Consider the following 27,323-nt stretch of genomic DNA (forward strand, 5'->3'; position numbering starts at 1 on the left):
TTCTAGATTAATTTTTCTTTCCATTAAGAACATACTTTATTTAGTCATTTTCCCCCTGGAAATTCCTCACAGTGTTGGGCTAAGGGTACAACACAATATCAATGTAATCTGTGCCTCACATTTTCAAAAAGCCTCGTTTGCACTTATGTTCAATTACACAATGCATACTGAATTTATATATTCAGAAATATTTTACTATCTTGTTTATCACTCAGGCATATTGTATTGTATTGTGTGTCAAAAATAATTTTTAAATGCACTTTTTTAAATGCACTCATAAATTTAAAATGTTCCAGTTCTCTGGAACTCTATGGAGTCTGGGTCTGCCTTTGCTCTAGAGTTACATTAGGAAGGTCCTACTAGCAAGTCTCATATGCACACCCAGCTGGGGGCCTCCGGAACATCAGGGAACATCATTAGGTATCCTATTTTACAGGTGGTCTCCGGTCCAAAAAGAGAAATAATGAGCTGAATTTGGGGGCTGACAGTCAGACTCAAGGACAACTTAATTAAGACGCAAGACCCTTGAACTGAAGTGATAATGAAGGCTGCCCTCAATACTAGGGCTCAAGGGTAGGGATTAATAAAGGAACATAGTGAGATGTCCCAGAAAGACAAGAAGTTACAGAGAGGTGGAGAATAAAAGGTCCAATAGTATCTTCTGGAGTAACATTTCTTACAAGGTCATCTGCCAATGCCATGTTCTTTATATTCAAGAGGAGTTTCTATTTAGGAACCTTTCATTGAATCTTCTCCACTTCAACATCCCCTTTCATTATAAAAGTTATTCCCAGCGTCCATCAAGATCATTTATTGAGTACTTCTAGTCAAAACAGTGAAAAAGCGATATTCAGAAGAAAACATTAGTGTACTATCTCAAACACAATTTCAAATCTCTTCTCTGTCATGGGATAAAATTAGATATATGGTAAAAGAATAATCAGGATGAGAAAGGAAAATGCTTTAATCTTTTTCTCCTTAATCAAATCCAATACTGAAGCATTCCTCAGAAGCCTTATAGGAACTTCACTTAGTGTTCACTGCACTCTCAATTATCACTGTCATTTATGAGTGATTTCAAGATTTCAAAGGTATAACAATTTTAACATTCATTCCTATACTAGTGTAGTCACAGACCATCCAGGAAAATGGCAGAATAAATAGAATTTCAGGTCACCACCTCCTGATCAGATCTAGCAGTCAAAAAAAGAAATGTGAGAAACAAAGAATGACTAGATTCAATAAGAAAGCATCAAGTTCAAAATCAATAAGTGATGCAATAAAAAAAATGACCCTGTCACCAAATACAAGGGTGAGTCAGTGGCAAGAATTATTCCTGCAGTGTGTCTCCATAAAGATGGGAAAAGCACAGAACAGCTATGGAAGAATGGATGGTTCCAAATTTAAAGTTATTAACTCAAGATCCAGCATTTGGAGAAAAGAAAAAGCAACAGTGATGACAGACTGGGGCACTCTTGCACTTGCCGAGAAACCAAAAGTCCAGGTAGAGGTTACAGATGGCAGAACTGATGGAGAAGATAAAGGAAAGAACACATTCTCATGTCTGAACCAGGAGACAGGTGACAAAGGTGACAGATAAGAAAGTATCATATGTACCTCCAACATCTGGCACTCAATGGATTCATGGGAATGCAAGCAATAGGTTATAACATTTACTGAAAAGAAAAGAAGAGTTATTTATGTGTGAAAGAGATGTGTTGCCATGTTTGTCAATTGAGAGCTTCTGGAAAAATGTGTTTCAAAGTTTTCCTAATAAAAGCTAAAAATTATTGATCACTGAATAATATGTGAGGCCCAGTCTGGAAATATAGACACTGAGGGCCCAAGAGATGAGGGTTTGAAATCTGGATCAACTAACTGTAGGACTTTGGACAAATTAGGTGAGCATTTTGAGCCGTGGTTTCCTACGTATAAATGGAGATAAAATAACTACGCTATAGAACGGTTAGCATTACATTTTTTAAAATGACTCAAAAATACAGTACTCAAAATATTTCAAGTGTGTCAAAAACCCAGTGAATGTTTGCTGTCATTATGACTTGCTAATTATCCTCATGAGAAGTCTAGGAAGTAAGCACTAAGATTATCACTTTTTTAGAAAAATAGAAACCTGGGGTTCATAGCGATTTAGGACCTTGCCAATGGTCACATAGCTAGTAAGTAAGAAAGTAGGATTCAAATAAAAAACCTACAATGACCCTAAAAACAGCATTGTAGAATGTGCCGCTACACAAAGCTTTTCTGCAATTCTGAAGATGGCTTTGGCTCTACCTGTTTTTCTGAGATGCAGTTCAGAACAGAGAGAAGTCCTACACATGACTAAATGTCCCCAGCTTCTAGAAGTGGTAACAAAACTAAGAACTCCTTGCCGTACAAATGAATAAGTGGTCCCTGGTGAGGAAAACTGGGTTCAAAGAGGAGACACAGGATCTGTTAGTATCCTGGGAGTAACTGTTTCTCTTCCTGGGAAAACTGAATGCTAAAGTGTTTACTTCCTTGATCCTATTAAGTCTGAAAGTTTTCACCTTTTTTAATTATTTGGGTCATACATGGATAGATTATTGCGATAAACATGTAAGAAAATTAGAAATATTATTGTACCTGGAGATACAAACAAGATTCCACCAAAACACCTCAAGTTAAATAACCAACAAAAATAAAATTACAAATCTCAACAAAACAATAACATGTAAGTAGCAGAGGTACGGAGAGAGCTCACAAAATGACATATGACAGGGACATGCCACATGCTCTCAACATACTTCAACAAAAGAGAAATAAATACTAAAATAGACTTCAATGACCAACACTAAAGAAATATACACAAACTCTCTCTCAAACATTACACATTGATCATACAAGTGGGAATGTGGATGGGAGGAGATTTCAATTCTAAGGAGTATCCTAAGGACCTTACTCAAAGTTTTGCACAGTTAGTATTTTATATATATATAAATACTTTATATATAAAGTATTTATATATATATAAAATCATTTAGTCTTATCACATATAATCATATGTATATGTATGGTGCATTAAGAACTGAAAACACTCAGAATGATATTGATTTACAAGTTTGGTGTTTTTTGTGTCTGTCACTTTCAGTTATTGCAATCAAGATATAGTAACTTGGACAAGAACTGATTACCATCCCTACGCCCAATTTATTTTTTAAAAAATGTTTTGGTTAGGGAGTATCCATAGCTAAACATGGAAGAAATTCCCCAGGGATCACATTTCGGCAGGTTATCATCATAAGGGATAGTTTTCCCTAATTCTTCCTGTGTCACTAACCACTGTCCATTGTCATTTTTGCTGTTACATTTTGGAATATGTTTCACTCCTTTCTTAAGACCATCATATTGATAATGGCTTTGATCTTAATTATCTGGATTAAAATGTGTGTGTGTGAGCTTCCAGCTTGTGTATATGCTCATCTAGTGTTTTATTGCTACTTGTGTTTTCTTGGCCTTGCTGCTGTAATATTAAAAAGCCCTTAGTTAGGGACCAAACCTGGCTTAGTGTGTTTAGCTGCTGAGCCATGCTCCCACCTTGATTCTGATTGGTGAAAAAGAGACAATAATACCTACAATTCAAGGTGCTATGTGCATGAGAAATAATTTAAGCTTAGAGTCCATCATATCATGTATCGGTGTCTAACTAATGCAATTTCTAGTGGTAATAACAAACAGTAGCTTTTTTTTTTTTAGGTTATCCATGTTCTTTCTTTGCAAATTATAGTCAACTGATTTTAGGTTTTAATACTGTAGTTATAACTTGTCATTTTTTTCACTTGCTACTTTTTTGTCTATTCCCCCCATTAGCATTTAGTGTATTATTTTTACTTGCATTTTAGGTCTCTTAGTCATGACCCAAAAGAAACAATTGTATTTCTTTTTCTTCTTCTAGTACACACATTTAAAGCAATGTTTTACCTGCTAATTTATCCTTAAGATCATCCTAGGAGCACACTAAAGATTTTGAGATCTAGTAATTATATTTTCAACATTATTTTTCATGATTATTTAAAACTTAAATAATGTTATCAGCAACAATGAGGTGAGGCATGTCTGCTTTATTCCTGTTTGTTTTAGGAAGTCTCTTGTATTTCTACATTAAAGATAATGCTCATTGAAACTTGCACTTTTGCCTTGTGAAAAAAGCAGCTCTCCTTCCTTTTATTTATTTTTTTCTTTTTTGGTATGTTTATGTCAAATAGCTGTTGAATTTTTATCAGATACTTTCTTGGCATTTGAGATAATTACATAGATTTTAACAATGTTTTCTTTTGATGTGTTCTGTTAATTTTCCTGGTGTGATATCAGCTCAGCATTCTAGGGTTAAGTCCTGTGGTTTCAATAAAAAAAGCCTTTTCATATCTTACATCCTATTTGCTAATATTATTGTGGATGTTTTCATTCATTTGCTTATCCAACCAAATAATTAGTAAGCAAGCACTTACTGAAAAGGATTCTGCTGGGCTCTGTGGAGGTTCAAAAATGAATAAAAGAGAAGAATGTCTAGAAACTCAGTCTACTAGAAAGCGCAGGCATAAACACAGCCATACTACTAGGCATCCTGCTTTATGCATCTTAAAAATATAATTTTATTCATGGACAAATATTTATTGAACTTTTATGTGCTAGACACTGTACTCAAAACAGAGGATAACCTGACAAAGAAAACAGCATGGCACTGCCTTCGGGGAACTCCTAGTCTAAGTGAAGACAGCCAATAATCATACAGCCACGCTAATCAAATATCTGACAAAACGTATACTATCTGCCTCCTACAAACTAGGCTTTATCTCAAGTGCTGAGGCTGTGGCAGTGAACAGAGCAGCTTAAACTCTGCCATTTTGGTGCTCACATTCTCATGGCATGTAAGTAAGTGTATAAATACTCCTGCACTGAAGCCAGAAGAGTATAAATGATAGGAACCCTTGACCTCACTTGGAAATCTTGTCTGGGAAGATGAAACGTCTAGTATTTCAAAGAATATTAAGTGTAAGGCCAAAATATGGCAAACTGAAAGAACTCCAGAAAAGAGGACAGCTGAAAAACTGGAGCGCAGAGAACAAGGGAGAAGAGGGCTCTGAGATAGAGATGCAGAAAGTACAGCTGGGATTTGTAGGGGTGTATAGACAATGCAAGCTGAGAACTTTTAATTTTTATCTTAAAGCAAAGGGAACTACAGGAAAAAATTCATTAAATGTGTGGAGTAAAATAATCAGATGTGGGTATAAATAGTATTTTCTTCCAGGTCACTAATTTCTTCTTTAACTGTTGTTGTACGTTTCATATTCAAGATCCCAAATTGATTTACTTAATAATTATGTTTTCTAATATCAATTCTGCATGCCTTTGTTCCATAATTGGTAGTTATTCTTTTAATAGTAAATCTCTTCATTCATCTCTTTGGATATCCTAGGCACATGTAGCCTAAATTATCAGAATGTTCTATAAAATTTTCCATTTGGAGAGAGTTTATTTATTGAGTGTCTTAGCATTACATTTCTTCATGTGTTTTGGAATATCAGGAAACAGGTTCATCATATGGGTGCAGTTTTGCAGGTGTGGGCTGCATGATTCTCTGTTTCCTGTGCACATATGCCACTCTAAGTGGTTTCCACCTGGTTTGCTGAGCAACCAATCACGAATAAGTTCTTAAAATGGCTTTGGGATCTTTTTTCCACGGTGAAATCAGGACTGTCACAAAGTTAGTCATAGAGTCAGTAGTCAGTCCGTCATTGTTCCTCAGTAAGAAAATGTATTTTTTTGTATAAAAAGTCAAAGGAATAATTTAAAAACCATATTAGTAATACAGTCATAGTGTAGCATTTTATAATTCCATAAGAATGTAGTTTCTGAGGTTGGTTCAAGATGGTGGAGTAGAAGGACAAGCTCTCACTCCCTCTTGCAAGAGCACCAGAATCACAACTAACTGCTGAGCAATCATCAACAGGAAGACACTTGAACTCTCCAAAAAAGATATCTCACATCCAAAGACAAAGGAGAAACCACAATGAGACAGTAGGAAGGGCTCAAGCACAATGAAAACAAATCCCATAACTGCTGGGTGGATAACTCACCAACTGGAGAACACTTATACCACAGAAGTCAACCCACTGGAGTGAAGGTTCTGAGCCCCATGTCAGGCTTCCCAACCTGGGGGTCCGGCAACAGGAAGAGGAATTCCTAGAGAATCAAACTTTGGAGGTTAACAGGATTTGATTGCAGAACTTAGACAGGACTGGGGTAAACAGAGACTCCACTCTTGGAAGGCACACACGAAGTAGTGTGTGCATCAGGACCCAGGGAAAGGAGCAGTGACACCACAGGAGACTGAACCAGACCTACCTGCTAGGGTTGGAGGGTCTCCTGCAAAGGCGGGGGTGGCTGTGTCTCACCGTGAGGACAAGGACACCGGCAGAAGAAATTCTGGGAAGTACTCCTTGGCGTGAGCCCTCCCAGAGTCCGCCATTAGCCCCACCAAAGAGCCCAGTTAGGCTCCACTGTTGGGTCACCTCAGGCCAAACAACCAACAGGGAGGGAACCAGCCCCACCCATCAACAGACAAGTGGATTAAAGTTTTACTGAGCTCTGCCCACCAGATGAATAGCCAGCTCTATGCACCACCAGTCCCTCCCATCAGGAAACTTGCACAAGCCTCTTAGATAGCCTCATCCAACAGAAGGCAGACAGCAAAAGCAAGAAGAACTACAATCCTGAAGCCTGTGGAACAAAAACCACATTCACAGAAAGACAGACAAGATGAAAAGGCAGAGGGCTATGTACCAGATGAAGGAACATGACAAAACCCCAGAAAAACAACTAAATGAAGTGAAGATAGGCAACCTTCTAGATAAAGAATTCAGAATAATGATAGTGAAGATGATCCAGGACCTCAGAAAAAGAATGAAGGCAAAGATTGAGAAGATGCAAGAAATGTTTAACAATGATCTAGAAGAATTAAAGAAGAAAAAAAGAGACGAACAACACAATAACTGAAATGAAAAATACACTAGAAAGAATCAATAGCAGAATAACTGAGGCAAAAGAACAGATAAGTGACCTGGAAGATAGAATGGTGGAATTCACTGCTGTGGAACAGAATAAAGAAAAAAGAATGAAAAGAAATGAAGACAGCTTTAGAGACCTCTGGGACAACATTAAATGCAACAACATTCACATTATAGGGGTCCCAGAAGGAGAAAAGAGAGAGAAAGGAACTGAGAAAATATTTGAAGAGATTATACTCGAAAACTTCCCTAACATGGGAAAGGAAATAGTGACCCAAATCCAGGAAGTGCAAAAAGTCCCATGCAGGAAAAACCCAAGGAGACACATAGTAATCAAACTGGCAAAAATTAAAGACAAAGAAAAAGGCAGCAGGGAAAAACGACAAATAACATACAAGGGAACTCGCATAAGGTTAACAGCTGATTTCTCAGCAGAAACTCTACAAGCCAGAAGGGATTGGCATGAAATTCTTAAAGTGATGAAAGGGAAGAACCTACAACCAAGATTATTCTCCTGGGCAAGGATCTCACTCAGATTCAATGGAGAAATCAAAAGCTTTACAGACAAGCAAAAGCCAAGAGAATTCAGCACCACCAAACCAGCTCTATAACAAATGTTGAAGGAACTTCTCTAAGTGGGAAACACAAGAGAAAAAAAGGACCTACAAAAACAAACCCAGAACAATTAAGAAAATGGTAATAGGAACATACATATCAATAATTACCTTTAACGTGAATGGATTAAATGCTCCAACCAAAAGACACAAGCTTGCTAAATGGATACAAAAACAAGACCCATCTATATGCTGTCTACAAGAGACCCACTTCAGACCTAGGGACACATTCAGACTGAAAGTGAGGGGATGGAAAAAGATGTTCCATGCAAATGGAAATCAAAAGAAAGCTGCAGTAGCAATACTCATATTAGATAAAATAGACTTTAAAATAAAGAACGTTACAAGAGACAAGGAAGGACACTACATAATGATAAAGAGATCAATCCATGAAGAAGATATAACAATTATAAATATATATGCACCCAATATAGGAGCATCTCAATACATAAGGCAACAGTTAATAGCTCTAAAAGAGGAAATTGACAGTAACACAATAATAGTGGGGGACTTTAACACCTCACTTACAGCAATGGACAGATCGTCCAAACAGAAAATTAATAAGGAAACACAAGCTTTAAATGACACAGTAGACCAGATAAATTTAATTGATGTTTATAGGACATTCCATCCAAAAAGCACAGATTACACTTTCTTCTCAAGTGAACACGGAACATTCTCCAGGATAGATCACATCTTGGGTCACAAATCAAGTCTCAGTAAATTTAAGAAAATTGAAATCATATCAAGCATCTTTTCTGACCACAACACTATGAGATTAGAAATCAATTGCAGGGAAAAAAACGTAAAAAGCACAAACACATGGAGGCTAAACAATACTTTACTAAATAACCAAGAGATCACTGAAGAAATCAAAGAGGAAGTCAGAAAATATCTAGAGACAAATGACAAGGAAAACACGATGATCCAAATCCTTTGGGATGCAGCAAAACAGTTCTAAGAGGGAAGTTTACAGCAATACAATAATACCTCAAGAAAGTACAAACATCTCAAATAAACCATCTAACCTTACGCCTAAAGGAACTAGAGAAAGAAGAACAAACAATACAATAAGTTAGTAGAAGAAAAGCAATCATAATGATCAGAGCAGCAATAAACAGAAACAAAGAAAACAATAGCAAAGATCAATAAAACTAAAGGCTGGTTCTTTGAGAAGATAAACAAAATTGATAAACCATTAGCCAGACTCATCAAGAAAAAGAGGGAGAGGACTCAAATCAATAAAATTATAAATGAAAAGGAGAAGTTACAGCAGACACCGCTAAAGTACAAAGCATAGTAAGAGACTACTACAAGCAACTCTATGTCAATAAAATGGACAACCTGGAAGAAATGGACAAATTCTTAGAAAGGTATAACCTTCCAAGACTGAACCAGGAAGAAATAGAAAATATGAACAGGCCAATCACAAGTAATGAAATTGAAACTGTGATTAAAAATCTTCCAATAAACAAAAGTCCAGGACCGGATGGCTTCACAGGTGAATTCTATCAAACATTTAGAGAACAGTTAGCACCCACCCTTCTCAAACTCTTCTCAAAAATTGCAGAGGAAGGAACACTCCTAAACACATTCTGTGAGGCCACCATCACCCTGACACCAAAACCAGACAAAGATACTACAAAAAAAGAAAATAACAGACCAATATCACTCATGAATATTGATGCAAAAATCCTCAACAAAATACTAGCAAACAGAATTCAACAACACGTTAAAAGGATCATACACCATGATCAAGTGGGATTTATCCCAGGGATGCAAGTATTCTTCAATATAACAAATCAATCAATGTGATACACTATATTAAAAAACTGAAGAAGAAAAACCATATGATCATCTTAGTAGTGCAGAAAAAGCTTTTGACAAAATTCAGCACCTATTTATGATAAAAACTCTCCAGAAAGTGGGCATAGAGGGAACCTACCTTAACATAATAAAGGCCATATATGACAAACCCACAGCAAGCATCATTCTCAATGGTGAAAAACTGAAAGCATTTCCTCTAAGATCAGGAACAAGACAAGGATGTCCACTCTCACCACTATTATTCAACATAGTTCGGGAAGTCCTAGCCACGGCAATCACAGAAGAAAAAGAGATAAAAGGAATTCAAATTGGAAAAGAAGAAGTAAAACTGTCAGCATTTGCAGATGACATGATACCATACGTAGAGAATCCTACAAGATGCCAACAGAAAACTACTAGAGCTAATCAATGAATCTGGTAAAGTTGCAGGATACAAAATTAATGCACAGAAATCTCTTGCATTCCTATACACTAATGATGAAAAATTTGAAAGGGAAATTAAGGAAACACTCCCATTTACCACTGCAACAAAAACAATAAAATACCTAGGAATAAACCTACCTAGAGAGACAAAAGACCTGTATGCATAAAACTGTAAGACACTGATGAAAGAAATTAAAGATGATACCAACAGATGGAGATATACCATGTTCTTGGATTGGAAGAATCAATATTGTGAAAATGACTATACTACCCAAAGCAAGCTACAGATTCAATGAAATCCCCATCAAATTACCAATGGCATTTTTTACAGAACTAGAACAAAAAAATCTTAAAATTTGTATGGTGACACAAAAGATCCCGAATAGCCAAAGCGGTCTTGAGGGAAAAAAACGGAGCTGGAGGAATCAGATTCCCTGACTTCAGACTATACTACAAAGCTACAGTAATCAAGACAATATGGTTCTGGCACAAAAACAGAAATGTAGATCAATGGAACAGGACAGAAAGTCCAGAGATAAACCCACACACCTATGATCAATTAATCTATGACAAAGGAGGCAAGGATATACAATGGAGAAAAGACAGTCTCTTCAATGAGTGGTGCTGGGAAAACAGAACAGCTACATGTAAAAGAATGAAATTAGAACACTCCCTAACACCATACACAAAAATAAACTCAAAATGGATTAGAGACCTAAATATAAGGCCAGACACTATAAAACTCTTAGAAGAAAACATAGGAAGAACACTCTTTGACATAAATCATAGCAAGATCTTTTTTGATCCACCTCCTAGAGTAATGGCAATAAAAACAAAAATAAACAAATGGGACCTAATGAAACTTCAAAGCTTTTGCACTGCAAAGGAAACTACAAACAAAACAAAAAGACAACTCTCAGAATGGCAGAAAATATTTGCAAACGAATCAATGGACAAAGGATTAATCTCCAAAATATATGAAGAGCTCATGCAGCTCAATATTAAAAAAACAAACAGCCCAATCCAAAAATGGGCAGAAGACCTAAATAGACATTTCTCCAAAGAAGGCAGACAGATGGCCAAGAGGCACATGAAAAGCTGCTCAACATCACTAATTATTAGAGAAATGCAAATCAAAACTACAATGAGGTATCACCTCACACCACTTAGAATGGTCATCATCAGAAAATCTACAAACAACAAATGCTGGAGAGGGTGTGGAGAAAAGGGAACCCTCTTGCACTGTTGGTGGGAATGTAAATTGATACAGCCACTATGGAGAACAGTATGGAGGTTCCTTAAAAACCAAAAATAGAATTACCATATGACCCAGCAATCCCACTACTGGGCATATACCCAGAGAAAACCATAATTCAAAAAGACACATGCACCCCAATGTTCACTGCAGCACTATTTACAATAGCCAAGTCATGGAAGCAACCTAAATGCCCATCGACAGACGAACGTTTAAAGAAGATGTGGTACATATATACAATGGAATATTACTCAGCCATAAAATGGAACGAAATTGAGTCATTTGTAGAGATGTGGATGGATCTAGAGACTGTCATACAGAGTCAAGTAAGTCAGAAAGAGAAAAGCAAATGTCGTATATTAATGCATATATGTGGAATCTAGAAAAATGGTACAGATGAACCGGTTTGCAGGGCAGAAATGGAGACACAAATATTGAGAACAAACGTATGGACACCAAGCGCGGGAAAGCGGCAGGGGATGGGCATGGCGGTGTGATGAATTGGGAGATTGGGATTGACGTACATACACTGATGTGTACAAAATTGATGACTAATAAGAACCTGCTGTATAAAAAAATAAATAAAATTCAAAAAAAAAAAGAATGTACTTTCTCCTTTTAGATATTAACATTGGTAAAGTAGAGCAAATAAATATCACTACATCTACTAGCATACCTCGGAGCTATTGCTGGTTTGGTTCGAGACCACTGCAATAAGGCAAATATATCAATAAAGCCAGTCACACAAATTTTCTGGTTTTCCAGAGCATATAAAAGTTCAGTTTACACTATACAATAGTCTACTAAGTGTGCAATAACATTATGTGTAAAAAACAATGTACATACTTGAATTTTAAAGGACTTTATTGCTAAAATATGTTAACCACTATCTGAGCCTTCGGCGAGTCATAATCTTTTTGTTGGTGGACGTTTTGCCTCGATGTTGATGGCTGCTGACTGATGAGGGTGATGGTTGCTGAGCGTTGGCGTGACTGTGGCAATTTCTTAAAATAAGACAACAGTGAAGTCTGCCACATCTATTGACTCTTGTTTTCTTCCTTTCAGTTTCTCTGTAGCATGCAATGTTGTTTGGTAGTATTTTACACACAGCAGAACTCCTTTCAAAATTAGAGTCCAGCCTCTCACACCCTGCCCCTGCTTTATCAACTAAGTTTATGTAATATTCTAAATCCTTTGTTGTCATTTCATCAATCTTCACAGCATCTTCACCAGGAGAAGATTCCATCTCAAGCAACCACTCTCTCTATTCAGCCATAAGAAGCCAACCACATCCATGAAAGCTTTAATATGACATTGCAGCAATTCAATCACATCTTCAGGCTCCACTTTTAGTTCTAGTTCTCTTGATATTTCCACCACATCTGTAGTTACTTCCTCCACTGAAGTCTTCAACCCCTCAAAGTCATCCATGAGGGTTGGAATTAACTTCTTCCAAACTCCTGTTAATGTTAACATTTTGACCTCTTCCCATGGATCACTAATTTTCTTAATGGCATCTAAAATACTGAATCTTCTAGGAGGCTTTTAATTTACTTTGTCCAGAACCATCAGTGGAATCACTATCTATGGCAGTTATAACCTTAAGAAATATATTTCTTAAATAATAAGTCTTGAAAGTATAAATAACTACTTGATCCATGGGCTGCAGAATGGAAGTGGTATTAGCAAGCATGAAAACAAGATTAATCTCCTTGTACATCTCTATCGGAGGTCTTAGGTGACCAGATGCATTGTCAGTGAGCAGTAATGTTTTGAAAAAACAGATTTCTGAGCAATAGGTCTCAACAGTTGCCTTAAAATATTCAGTAAGCCATGTTGTAAACAGATGTGCTGTCATCCAGGCTTTGTTTTTCCATTTACAGAGCACAAGCAGAGTAGATTTAGCATAGTTCTTAAAGGCCCTAGGATTTGCAGAATGGTAAATTAACATTGGCTTCAACTGAAAGTCACCAGCTGCATTAACCCCTAGCAAGAGAGTCGGCCTGTCCTTAGAAGCTTTGAAGCCAGGCATTGACTTCTCTTCTCTAGCTATGAAAGTCCTAGATGGCATCTTCTTCTAACACAGGGCTGTTTCATCTACATCAAAAACTTGTTGCTTAATGTAGCCACCTTCATTAATAATCTTAGCTAGATCTGCTGGATAACTTGCTGCAGCTCCTACATCAGCACTTGCTGCTTCATCTTCAACTTTTACATTTTGGAAATGGCTTCTTTCCTTCAATGTCATGATCAAACTTCTGCTAGCTTCAACCTTTTCTTCTGCAGCTTCCTCACCTCTCAACCTTCATAGAGTTGAAGAGTGTTAGAGCCTTGCTCTGGATTGGGCTTTGGATTAAGGGAATGTTGTAGCTGATTTGATCTTCTATCCAGACCACCGAAGGTTTCTCCGTCTCAGCAATAAGCCTACTTCACTTTCTCATCATTCATGTGTTCAGTGGAGTAGCACTTTTAATTTCCTTTAAGAATTTCTCCATTGCACTCACAACTAGGCTAACCATTTGGCATAAGAAGCCTAGCTTTCAGACTATCTCAGCTTTTAATATTCCTTCCTCACTAAGCTTAATCATTTCTAGCTTTTGATTTAAGGTAAGAGACACACAACTCTTCCTTTGGCTTGAATGCTCAGAGGCCATTGTAGGGTTACTAAGTAGCCTACTTTAAATATTGTTGTGTCTCTGGGAATAGGGAGGCCTGAGAAGAGGGAGAGATATGGGGAACGGCCAGTTGGTGGAGCAGTCAGAACACACACAACATTTATCAATTAAGTCCTCCGTCTTATACGGGCAAAGTTTGCCCCAAACACTTACAAAGTAACATCAGAGATCACTGATCAGAAATCACCATAACAAATATAATAATAATGAAAAGGTGTGAATATTGTGAGAATTACCAAAACGGGATACTGAGACATAAAATGAGTAAATACTGTTGGAAAAATGATGCCAATAGACTTTCTGGAAGCAGGGTTGCCACAAACCTTCAATTTGTGAAAAATGCAGTGTCTGAGAAGCTCAATAAAGTGAAGTGCAACAAAACGAGGTATGCCTGTACAGGGACTTTGGGAGAAAAAAAAGGCAAAAGAAAAAACAAATAAACAAAATAAATCTGTACTTGCCTACCAGTCCCACGGCAACACAAGACAAAAGATGAAAACTCACAAGTATTAAAACTCAGCTGGAGGGCTTCCCTGGTGGTGCAGTGCTTGAGAGTCCGCCTGCTAGTGCAGGGGACGCGGGTTCGTGCCCCGGTCCGGGAAGATCCCACGTGCCGTGGAGCGGCTGGGCCCGTGAGACACGGCCGCTGAGCCTGCGCGTCCAGAGCCTGTGCTCCGCAACGGGAGAGGCCACAACAGTGAGAGGCCCGCGTACCGCAAAAAAAAAAAAACTCAGCTGGATCATCAACCTAATACCAGCATCCTGGAGCACTTTGATAACTGTCGACATGAAACAGAGGCCATTAGAAAAGGAAAGGGAGTGGATTTGTAGCTCTTACAGGGCGTGCTTCCGTCTGAAAACTACAGTTGTGCCTACAGCCTTAGGGTCCTGTTTCCTCTGAGACCTGGGACTCTGGTCCTTTTGCCTTGCCATTCTTGCCCCCCTCTAGCTGACTAATTTCTGAAAGAACAAACAAGAAAATAAGTCCGAATATGTGAAATGTATGTGTGTGAATTATGTGTTGGAAGGGAGCATGTATAGAAACATGAGTGGCATGTGTGATGGGGGCACGTGTGTGAAGTGCTGGTGGGGTGTGTGTGTGCGCCCAAGCATGTGTGAGGGGGTGGTCACTATACCATTTCATTGCATTCTGAGTAGGCAAAGGCAGCAAAAAATCCTGGTAGTATATTTAATAGGTAAAATTTCTCCACAGTTCAAGAGCCCCTGCTCTGATTACCTGAGAATTAGGTGGTAGGGCAGGGGCATATGCTGCCGAAGCGGAACAAATGTGAATTAGTAAGCGCTGTTAGAAATAGAAATGGGCCTGGAGTTCTGAAAAAGTTTCTTCTAACTATAGGTCTAGGGTGTTGAACATTACATATATGGACAGACAGACTGACTTTTGACCTACCATTTGAGAAATTTTGTTCTCTAATCAATTAAGAGTAACACACACACACACACACACACACTCACTCACTCACTCACTCACTCACTGAGATCCTCTGAATTTCATCTAGGCTCCAGACCCTTGACACCTCCGTCCATGTCAGCTGCAGCTGCTCTGACTGACACTCGGTGGATCTGGGGATCCTGCCCTCTGGCTGTCCTGGGAGGCACCTTCCAATAAAGTATCAGCACTAAGTATTGTTTTGGGTTCTGTTTTCCAGTGAACTCTTAACAAAACAAATCCTGAGAGGAAATACTTGAGATTCTCAAAAATGAATACTTTATATCAATGATTTGTGGAGAAAGATTGTCTCTGTGGAAATGATCTATTAGAGAAGAAAATTTCCATCTTACTACAATTCAAAAACAACCTGGCTTCTATACATGTGCAAAAACAGCATGATTTTCATATAACTTAGCCAAAAGCAAACTGGAAAGATCAGGAAACAACAAAAAAGCTACACAATAGGTTATGAAAGGGGACATGGAATATAAAGACAATTACAATGGAAAAACCATACTAAAAATCCACACTGGAGGCACTGAAGAGCAGGATTAATGCTAAGGATATGGAAGATGAAGTTAAAAAGCTCGCCTACAATGTAGAAGAAAAGAACCAAGAAGTAAAAATAAGAGAAAAAATGGTGCATATGGAGGACAGAAAATGGAAAGCTTACTATATCCAACTTCTCATTATTCTTAAAGAAGAACCCAAACAATTCAAGAAGAGTTGTAAGAGAAGACTTTCTTGGTCAAAAGGTCTTACTCGGGAGTTCCCTGGTGACGCAGTGGATAAGACTCTGCGCTCCCAATGCAGGGGGCCTGGTTTCCATCCCTGGTCAGGGAACTAGATCCTACATGCATGCTGCAACTAAGAGCTCACATGCCGCAACTAAGAAGCCAGCAAGCTGCAACTAAGGAGCCCTGGAGCCACAACTAAGGAGCCTGCCTGACGCAACTAAGACCCGGCGCAACCAAATAAATAAATATTAAAAAAAAAAAGGTCTTACTCAAATTTTAGTCATCCCCTTGGAAAAACCACCAAACCCAGATACTCTGCCACATCTCCAACAGTCCTGTCAGTTCTGGAAACCCAACCTTGGGACAACCTTTGGAATAACCCAACCCTTCCTTGAAGATGGCTGAAGTGTCTATACCGCATGGAATGCTTGCCTAAATCCCTCACCCAAGTTATGCTCTCTGCTTCCAAAGTAACTTCCACTTCTCAGTTCTTATCATAATTAATATTAATTACTGATTTAAGAAATTGTTCCATTCTGTCACTCGAACTGTGTTATAAGCTCCATGAAGGAGGACCCTGTCTGTTTTCCACTATCTCTTCAGATATTTTCAAAGTATAGACAAAAATTTAAGACAGAGGAAAGAGATTAGTCATATATTGATAAAAGTAAAACGTATCACTTGCCATAAAATGTATTGGGCTAAATGGCATGACATTCAATGTTAACTCATTAATCTGACACTTAATCTAATTTTAAGGTCATCCATCAGAAGCCCGAGTTTGGTTAATCAGAGATTTCCTAGCATATACATTGATTCATTTCCTTTATTTTCAACTACTTTTGTTTCTTCTGTATTTGTTACATACTCTTGTTTTCAGTATAAACCCTGCTTAAATTTTTCTGTGTCTTCACCCCTGTTGGTTAGTTTGAGTTTCTTCTGCCCTGATGAGCCTCATGCAGAATTATGTCCCAATTCCTATCTGTTTGTATCTAAAATTAAGAAATTGGGTCCTGGCAGGTTTTGGAGAGTCCTAATTTGCATGGGCAGAAGAACCGGTTGAAGGCATTCAGATTCTGGTATCAAAAATTTGCATTTTAGGGGGACTGGAAAGCTGTACGTTGTTGACACTATTTGAAAGATGTTGAGATATAAAGAAGAAGAAAGCAAAATTTGAGAGAATATATAAAACACAAGGTTGGAAGGAATGCTTTCGACTTTTATGTTTCGTAACCTAATTTTTTTCTTCCTCGGTCTTGCGAATTTTTTTTTTTTTTTTTTTTGGAAATAAGTAGATTTCAAGTTAAAATATATGCCTAGAAAAAACCCTGAGTTCCAAATCAAGTCTATTCCATAATCAAGAGCTCTAATCATTTTATAACTATTAAAGATGTTGCAAAGTGAAAATGTCTTCCCTTGGTACTGTTCCAGTATTTCATCACCCCCACCATGTGTGCAGGACAGAGAAGGAAGCAGAAGCACCAGAGCAAAAATTCTACTTTGAGCTTTTTCCCTATGTGAGTTTTAAATATTTTTAAACTACAATTTATGAAAAGACATGGATTAAATGTGTTCCTAAAGATCTTGAAAAGTTATAATTTAAAAATAGTATTAAAAAGACGCAGACATAGAGAATGGACTTGAGGACACGGGGAGGGGGACGGGTAAACTGGGACGAAGTAAGAGAGTGGCATGGACATATATACACTACCAAATGTAAAATAGATAGCTAGTGGGAAGCAGCCACATAGCACAGGGAGATCAGCTCGGTGCTTTGTGACCACCTAGAGGGGTGGGATAGAGAGGACAGGAGGGAGACGCAAGAGGGAGGAGACATGGGGATATATGTACATGTATAGCTGATTCACTTTGTTATAAAGCAGAAACTAATAAAAAATAGCATTAAAACAAAATAAAGGGCTTCCCTGGTGGCGCAGTGGTAAAGAATCTGCCCGCCAATTCAGGGGACACGGGTTCGAGCCCTGGTCCAGGAAGATCCCATGTGCCGCAGAGCAACTAAGCCTGTGCGCCACAACTACTGAGCCTGTGCTCTAGAGCCCATGAGCCACAACTACTGAGCCCATGTGCCACAACTACTGAAGCCCATGCGACTAGAGCCCGTGCTCCGCAACAAGAGAAGCCACTGCAACAAGAAGCCCTTGCACCGCAACGAAGAGTAACACCTACTTGCCACAACTAGAGAAAGCCCAAGTGCAGCAATGAAGACCCAACGCAGCCAAAAACAAATAAATACACAAATAAATTTTTAAAAATAAAATGTAATGTTACATATGGTTATATGGCATATATCAAGCATGTGATATTGAGAAACAGGTGTGATACTTAGGAGTTTTTTTCCTTTTTTTTTTTTTTGTGGTACGCGGGCCTCTCACGGTTGTGGCCTCTCCCGTTGTGGAGCACAGGCTCTGGACGCGCAGGCTCAGCGGCCATGGGTCACGGGCCCAGCCGCTCCGCGGCATGTGGGATCTTCCCGGACCGGGGCACGAACCCGTGTCCCCTACATCGGCAGGCGGACTCTCAACCACTGCGCCACCAGGGAAGCCCAGTTTTTTTCTTTTTAAGATAAGGAAGCATATTTCTAATAAAAGCCCTACATACTCTCCTTAACTCCCACCCTCAGCTATTCCCCCAAACTCAAGGAAGATCTTCTGAATCTTCTTCCTTCAGAAGATCCTTAACGTAACACCCTTGATTTTAACTATTTACCGTAAGTATGACCTTGAAGGTTTCTTGAAGCTGTTATTCAATCTACATCTGCATTTATAAGAAATCCACTTCTACCCCCAGCTGGAATTCCGCAGCTTGGATTTAAACTCACCTTCTTAAAACCTTTTCACCTACTTTATCCCTGAAAATATAATCTGTATAGTTCAGGGCCTTATAAAGTATACGTCACTATATCCTAAGCAAGCAAAGACGATTCAAAGGTGTTCAGCAGGTTTGGGTACATATATTCAATAATACCAGAAAACATGTGCACGCGCATGTGAATGAAGAATCATAAGGTCTTCCCACTCTTGTCTTTTTCTCCTATTTTAACAGTAAAATGATTATCTCATTTCAACTTGTATGTCTTCTTAGTTGTTTTTCTATTTTTTTCTCTGCATGTGTTCTGTTGTCTTTGTTCATTGTGAATTTTTTGTTATGATCTTTATGCATTTATATATTATTCTATTTAATTTATAATCCTTTTGAGTTAAATTTGTGGTTGTGTTTGTGTGTGCATATCTTATTGTTGTATTTCTAATTTTTCCTCCCAGTATCGTGATACAATATTGTTCCCTTCTTTCTTTAAATCCACAGCATTGAGGTGAAATTTGGTAAGGAAGATATTTTTATTCGTGTGATACCATTAAAAGTAAGTCATTTTAATTCATTAGAATCTTGTGTACCCATTAATATCAAAACAATTGAGGTTCTAGAACTAATTTCCTATGGTAAACTATTTATGCTAGATAAAAGCATCTAGAAAATTTAAGGAAACAGAATTAATAAATTTATATACAGAGAGCCCAAGAAGTAATCATTTGGAACAGAATACAAAATTGGGTCAGGGGCTTCCCTGGTGGCGCAGTGGTTGAGAGTCCGCCTGCCGATGCAGGGGACACGGGTTCGTGCCCTGTTCTGGGAAGATCCCACATGCCGCGGAGCGGCTGGGCCCGTGAGCCATGGCCGCTGAGCCTGCGCGTCCGGAGCCTGTGCTCCGCAACGGGAGAAGTCACAACAGTGAGAGGCCCGCGTACGGCAAAAAAAAAAAAAAAAAAAAAAAGGTCAAAGTTGCTGACGTTTAATGGATGTTTGTGTAGAGTCAGTTTGCAAGAACATAATAAAATGGATCCATCTTTCACAGCTGTATAAGGAAAGATGTAGAATAATAGTTCAAGAATTTAATTTCTTTACCAAAAATTGTTTACAGTCTGGAGAAGTGAATCTCAAGTCAGGATGATTTTGCCTCCCAGGAGACATTTGACACTGCAGACATTTTTGATTGTCACCGTTTGATGGAGAGGAGGGGCATGTTGCTACTGGCATCTAGTATGTAGAGGCCAGGGATGCTGCCTACCATATGCAGGGTGGCCCCATGCTCCAACAAAGAATTATCCAACCCCAAATTTTAATAGTGTTGAGGTTAAGAAACCTGTGTCTATATTACCATAATTCTACTAAGGACATATTTGTTACTGATTGCTCAAGATTAGATGTCCTTTGATGTAGCACATTTCATTAATATGTGTGCAGGACAATTTATAAGTTTTTCTCACAATGTCAAATACTTCTATGATCATTTCAAGAAGCCCTTAGAGAAAGAATCTTAACAATGGGAAAACTCAGATATTCAAGCTGAATAGTTTTTTGTTTTGTTTTGTTTTAAGTGCTTTATAGACTGGGTTCTTTTTTGGGGCATTCTTTGCAATGCAAGTCTAAATCCTCACTTCCCTAGATGCAATCAGCCCATAAATCACGTAGACCCCCATTTCTAGCCCTTTATTTCTAATCCTAGTGTCCACAAGACAAAGCTTCAGGAAACATTTTTATTAAACTCAGATTAAAATCCAAAAATAGACGAGACTATGGGAGTGACATAAAAAACTAGAAGATGGCTTTCTAGGTAAAGAAGAGAGCATAAGTAAAGAAGCACAAGAAGAAAGACACATGAGAAAATCAGGAAAACACCAATCACAGCAAAGAAGTCAGGCAGAGAAAATGTGAGAGCCACATACAGAGGCTAGGTGTGCCAGATTATGGAGTGACTTGAATGAGGATAGCACAGGATGGTGCTGCGTCCACAGATGAAAGCCTCCTTAGGAACGGAGGACGCTGGAGAGGCCATATTTTCCACAGTGTGAAGCAGAGTGTGTCCTCAATGACTGAACTGAACTGGATCCCAAATCTCCCTGCCAATATATCTAACATAATAACATTTTGCTTCATGGATAACAAACAAACTTAAACATTAGCTCCCTATTCCAACTCTAGACTGAATTTTTTCAGTGAATTTTCACGCAGTTGGTAAAAAGAATAAATTAGGAAAATGTGTATACCAGCAAGACTCCTAATATAATTTTACCTCCTTAAAATGTATGACATAATCTAAATGCTTATACAAAATGGCATTATTTCATTATTATTAATGACCACATTATATTTACCTTCCCATTTGCGTGACAGAGAAAAGGTGGTATCCTACTTATATGTTAAACACAGGATACTCATTCATATTCATTAATTTTAGCTGATCAATCTTTCCAAAAGTATATTTTCTTTGCATATTTGATATACATTATTAGAATACTGAAAAGATGTTCAAGAAAATATCCAGACCAAAAAGAAAATGAAAAAAGTAAGAAATGAGGATGAGAGCCAAGGGAAAAAAATGAATTTGTACTGAAAGAAAAATGAATTTCATTTAGAAGGTAAAATAAGATAGGCACTTTAAGGAATATAAAGCTAATGAAAGACATTATGAAATGAAATTTTAATAACCTTTCACTTTCTAAAATATGCATTAGTGTCAAGAATTTGCAACCCTAGTTCTGCAGTGACTGACTGAAGAAAGAAATGTCATATTAGACACTGGTTTTCAAATGTGCTCGAATGTTGGAGCACATAGAAGCCATGTATCTGTGTGTTTAGAGATTACTCACTATATGCCAGGCACTTTTGCAGAAATCGCTACACGATTTTCTTTAATCATCACAATAACCCTATGAGATAAACATTATTATTATCCACACTTACAACTGGGAAAAGTGAAGCACGAAGATATTAAGCAATTTGTCCACTGCTGGATCTAGGACAGTGGTTCTTAGGCTTTAGGCAACATCAGAATCACCTGGAGGGCATGTGAAAATGTAGATTCTGGGCCCCACCCATAGAGGATTTAATTTAGTAGGTCTGGAGTGCGGCCTGAGAATTTGCATTTGTAACAAGTTCCCAGGTGATCCTGATGCTGCTGGTCCCGGAATGACACTTTAGAACATCTGAGCTAGGATTTGGCTAAGAGTGATGGAGCCCAAATAGTCAGGATGCAGAGTCCATGGTCTTAACCACATTAGGAGCCACCAGAAATGTGGCCACATGACACATGTGACAAAGCTCACCACCCCTGTAGACACTCTCACCAAAACCCTGTCATATGGAGTGGAAGCTGCTGTTTCCAAGTTCTATTTTTAGCTCATCCTAGGCCTTCCTGGAAGATGAACAATTTCAGGAAATAAATTGAATAAAGAATAACTTTAATTGAAAAAATCATGTCTATTAATTTCTTTCTTTGAATTGTGGAAAGACTATCTTAATTCAAGATCAGCAGCAGAACTGCTTTGTCTGGGTTTGCTCAGTGTACGTGATCTGCAGAAACACAATATGAGAATCCTTTTTATGCTAAACGGTAGACTGGACGAAGATTAGAAAATCTGATTTCTGACGTCTAGTTTTTCAGTAATTTTCTAGGGAAGAAAAGCACGTCACTCTCTGTACCTGTAATCATTAAGCTGAAACACAACTTTTGAGTACAAAAGAGCAATAAACTGGTTAAAACATTTAGAAAGATACAGTGTTAAAAATATGTGAAAGACTTTTCTGTAAACCACCGCTGATATTTCAGACTGTGCACCAGAGTAGATATCAAATTATAAGATAATTGATTTTCAACACTTTCTAAGTGCTCCTTTTCCTTGGTTCTGAAGGAAATCATCTGGCCTTGTGAAGGAAACATAAAATACACAGAAATACCCAAGGATTTTCCTTACAAACCATACACGAAGTCAGATGGTTTGCAGTAAGGAATTGGCATATTTTCTATAAGTGATTAAGTATTATTTTAATTGTTTACAAAGCACCAAATCTAGATAATTACCAAAGTTCTTAAAACTACAAAGACATACTGCCTGGGGCTTCCCTGGTGGCGCAGTGGTTGAGAGTCCGCCTGCCGATGCAGGGGATACGGGTTCGTGCCCCGGTCCGGGAGGATCCCACAGGCCGCGGAGCGGCTGGGCCCATGAGCCATGGCCGCTGAGCCTGCGCATCCGGACAGGCTCCGTAATGGGAGAGGCCACAGCAGTGAGAGGCCCGCATACCGCAAAAAAAAAAAAAAAAAAAAAAAAAAGACATACTGCCTGAAAAAATTAGGTCCACAGAATATCAGAAATACCACACTTTTTTAAACGTTTAAGTACAAAGCTTCAAAGTACCATATATGTCAGATGGCGTAACTAGATGTCTGTCTGTCTGGCATAAGTTGAGGTGTATGAACACAAATTGTTGAAAAACAAATGCTTGCTTCAGCCATGAACTACGTAATTTATTCAGAACACTTTGGCTGGTCATGCTAATGACTTGAAAAGTAGTAACAGAAGATGATTCTGCATAAAATTGTCTTAAAGTTCACATGACACACACCAATCCATACACACAGACATACTCATATTAATCATGGTAGTAGCACTGATGATTACTGATAAAATAGAAATAGATTTTGAATTGGAGATGAACAAAGAATAGCTGGAAGTGAGACCTCTAACATATTAAGTTTAAAAGAATGATAAAAAAAAAAAAAACAAGAGGTGAAATGAAACTAGAAGAATGAGTCCTGAGTATTTTAAATGATCTGAAGTCAAAATATTACCAATAAGCCATATTTTCCCATTTGTTATCACCTGAGAAATCCTGCATTCAAATTTGATTTACAGTCATTGTGCTCAGCTGACCTATTATAAAATGCATCTGTTCCAGAAATACAGCCAATTATTTCTCATAATTCTTCACATGTATTATTATAAGAGTTAAAAGCTTTTCACTTAATGAAATTTCACTGGACTTGAAAAAATTAATTTCTTCTCACTGTAATGATAAGTGTCGGAGACGCACACATTCTTAATTAACTTCACATTAATAAAGGAGGGCTTCCCTAGATATAAGTGCTTAACTGATATTTGCCATGGAAGGGGGGGTCATGAGCAAGAATCCACAAACTTTAGTAAGATGAATGAGAAACAGAGTGACACCCTAGCTGGAGGAAACAGAAACTGCATTTTTACTTCCCTATTTCTATTAGTATCTGAAGAAACTTGTGAAGAAGTCACTGTGAAATAAAGGTCTTTGTCAAAAATGAAAATAAAAAAGCATGATAGAATACAATCAGATACCTGCCTTACTCACACATTGGGTGGTCGCACACCCCAGGAGAGACAGTGGGCTGCCTGCAAGGGTGAGCAACAAGCCATGGACAGGCTAGTGGAGCAATGTTGTTGGCTGATGACCCAATCGATGGCCAGAGCTGCTTCTCCTTCTTGGTCATAAAATTCCTTTGGTTTAAGGGAGGCTTGACCCTTTCTCCAACCCTAAGGTTGAACCTCTATTAAGCCAAAGAAATCCTATCAGTATCATTTCTCTTGTCCTGAAAGAATGAGCCTGTGGCATAAAAACAGCCACTGAGCCTATGGACACTGCCATCTTCCTAGCTGCTTAGAACCGTGGCAGCATCTTGGAAATTGAGTAGATGCATCCAAAGAGAGTCACTGTTCAAAAAACTCAGTGGGTCCTTACCAATGTCTTTGAGCTATTAAATTAACCAATTCTGGAGTCATTTGTCTCCATTATTCTCAATATTTGAAATTAAGCCAACAAACAAAACCCAAGAAACCTTGCTCTGACAATATATTTTCATATGTTTTCTGTTTCTGGAAACATCTTTAGTGACATAGCAAGATAATGTGTGCTTCCAATTAATTAATTTCTTTTCTCATTCATTCATTCAACAAATCTCTACTGTGTTGCCTACATTACCCAAAATGCTGGTATAGAAAACAAAAATAAGCACACTGATAATGCCTTATATTTTATAATATAGACTGGAAAGTACTTTCCCCAAAATATTTCTTTATTTTCTTATCCCAAAATAAACCCATGTTTAGGAAACTGAGGCTGAGGGAGCTTGCACCTTGCCCAAAATTAGAGTGTTGGGTGATAAGACCTTTGATTCCAAGTAAGGCTGCCAGCACCCCCATACCTGCTCCCTCGCTTGTGAGTCACATGTTCGGGTTCTAGCTGCACTAAGTTCAGAAACCATTCTGACCTGAGTACAAATCCCAAAGCTTTCCCTGTCTTTGGGGCCTTCAGCAGGGCCTGGGAGTCATGGAACTCATAGAAATCCACCAGTATTGCTATTTAAGCAGCTGTAATTGTGCAGTCCTTTGGGATACAGGGAGAAAATATTAGAACTTTGTAATACATTCATTTCTAAATCTTTTCTTTAAAAATTTTGATGTTTATGTATACTTTATAATGTTCACAAGGTGTTACTTCTGTCATGCACAGACAATTCATAGATAATCACACATGAATTAATGTTTCCTACTCCTAACATTGTTACATTTAGGTTGTGTGATCAAAATTTTTCTTTAATTTTTATTGGAGTATAGTTGCTTTACAATGTTGTGTTAGTTTCTGATCAAAATATTTTAAGATCACCGATCTAATTGTTTCTGACTGCAGATTGGAAAGTGACGTGCCTTTCACTGACATGTTTTGTTTCCCGGGCTGAATGTTTTACTAATTCTGGGACATGAGTATGTGGCTATGACCATATACTGTAAACAGCAATGTGCAAGATCCCTCTACCTTCCTGGATAACCCAGCTCAAGTCACAACTTCTCTAGAAAATTCATCTCCTTATCATTGAGTTGTTATAAAAAGCAAATAAGCTAATTTATGTGAAAGCAGTTTCTAAGTTGTAAAACACTATAAAAGTGTTAAGTTTAAGACAGTCGCTGAAATTTAAAAAGTGCTTGAATTAAAGTGCTTGGAATCACAATGAAGGGAACTGATTCTTACTGAATGCTATTATTGCTTTTCAGATACTATCTCACTGAGTCTCCACAAAATGTTGACTCTAGCAGGACAAGCATGCAATTTGCATTTGTGTGCTTATGTACAAGGTGCTTTGCATTTAAGTCTCGGAAGGACTTATTAGTTTGAACCATAAGAAACTGCTGTTTTCCCAGGTCAGTTAAATATCAGCAATTTCATATGGTTCCAACTAATAGGAAAATGATCATTTTACATATGAGGAAACGAAAACCAAGCAAATTGAAGGGACTTGCCCAAGAGTGAAGAACCAGTAAGTGGAGGACCTAGAAAGAGAACCCATGTCTTCTGTCTCCACAGCCCCCTCCTGCACGATGACCCACACGGTGATCTTGCCATTGCAGGGACCTAAAAAGTAGACAGCAAGCATCCTGACAAACTCAGCACTCTTTGTCACCTTAGGTCCTTGCTAAAGGGGCACAGGGCACTGCATTTCAGAGGAACAGGTATGTTAACGGCACCTCCAAAATACGCTCTGTGCTGCCAGCCTGCCGTCCTGTCTCCAAAATCTATATTAAGACAAACTAAATACTATGCCATACTAGGTACCATAGCAATAGCTAAACGCATTCTGGAAGGCTATGCACACTCAACTGAATTTTACACTGGCTTGCTGATGGTCTCCTAGGTTTTTTTTTTGTTTTTTTTCTTTTTTTGCGGTATGCGGGCCTCTCACTGTTATGGCCTCTCCCGTTGCAGAGCACAGGCTCCGGACGCGCAGGCTCAGCGGCCATGGCTCACGGCCCAGCCGCTCCGCGGCACGTGGGATCTTCCCCGACCGGGGCACGAACCCGTGTCCCCTGCATCGGCAGGTGGACTCTCAACCACTGTGCCACCAGGGAAGCCCCAGGTCTCCTAGTTTTAAGTAACTATTATTTCCAGCCAGTCCTAAAGAATGGTGTCTCAACAGCCCTATACAACAGTGCAAACCACTAAGGAAAAGCCCTCATCTTTGCCAGAGGTGATTTTAGAAACCCTGCTCTGTCCCAGAAGACTCGCTTGGCTACCTGTGAGCAGGCAGGATGCACACTCTTATTCAGCCACTCATGGGATGGCATTTTTCTGCCAAGGATGCCTTTCTACGACCCGGAGTCAAATCTGGCTTTTCCTTAGAAAACAAAACAAACAAAATGAGAAAGACTTCACCTCAAATATCTTCATCATCTAATCCTGCATTTACCTCTGAGAAGCTATTTGAACTCCTTAAAGAACCCTTTAAAGAAAAGGAAATGAAGGACCAAATTTCTAAATGCTGCTATATTTGAGCAAAAAGTCCTATAGTTTAAACCCTGGTTAATGGCTTAAACTTGAATCAGTGGTTTGCTTTTAGAAATATTCGTAATTCATTCTAATCATTAAAGAAAAGAATTAAGTGAACAGGTGATAGATAGGAAGCCTAAGGTAGTATTTT

At 38.4% G+C, this 27,323-nt stretch overlaps 1 protein-coding gene across 10 annotated transcripts in view; it reads right to left on the bottom strand.

Annotated features, from left to right (window-relative positions):
• The window catches only part of NRG3 (neuregulin 3), a 1,058,708-nt gene that overhangs the window by 693,095 nt on the left and 338,290 nt on the right, over window positions 1–27,323 (bottom strand). The gene's annotated exons all lie outside the window — the stretch shown is intronic.

Source organism: Pseudorca crassidens, chromosome 16 (assembly GCF_039906515.1).
Source record: "Pseudorca crassidens isolate mPseCra1 chromosome 16, mPseCra1.hap1, whole genome shotgun sequence".
In the NCBI taxonomy this organism is placed as follows: Eukaryota; Metazoa; Chordata; class Mammalia; order Artiodactyla; family Delphinidae; genus Pseudorca; species Pseudorca crassidens.